The sequence below is a fragment of the Rhinoraja longicauda genome, chromosome 3 (assembly GCF_053455715.1).
Source record: "Rhinoraja longicauda isolate Sanriku21f chromosome 3, sRhiLon1.1, whole genome shotgun sequence".
NCBI lineage: Eukaryota > Metazoa > Chordata > Chondrichthyes > Rajiformes > Arhynchobatidae > Rhinoraja > Rhinoraja longicauda.
Genome location: NC_135955.1, coordinates 4,407,680 through 4,408,212, shown reverse-complemented (window position 1 = coordinate 4,408,212; position 533 = coordinate 4,407,680).

The window sequence follows — 533 nt, the reverse complement described above, 5'->3', positions numbered from 1 at the left end:
AGGGGAGGAGCTCCGATGGGGGGGGCGGCGATCCGGCCTTCTGACCGCCCGATGGGGGGCTGGCCGCTGGGTGAGATGAGGCGGAGAGGGGCCCGAGCGTGACGGGCTTTCTCATCCGCCAAGGCCCAGCGCCTGAGGAGAACTCTCGCTGGACCAGAGAGGCACAGGGACAGAGACAGAGACAGGGACAGAGACAGAGACAGAGACAGAGACAGAGACAGAGACAGAGACAGAGACAGAGACAGAGACAGAGACAGAGACAGAGACAGAGACAGAGACAGAGACAGAGACAGAGACAGAGACAGAGACAGAGACAGAGACAGAGACAGGGACAGAGACAGAGACAGAGACAGAGACAGAGACAGAGACAGAGACAGAGACAGAGACAGAGACAGAGACAGAGACAGAGAGAGGGACAGACCAAGCTCGTGCGACTAGAACTGTGCGTCATTCCAGTGGAGCGATCTTACTGAAGCACAAGGATCTTTCCCAATTCTCTGGTAGCTTAGGTGGGGAAAGGGAGAGAGGAGAGA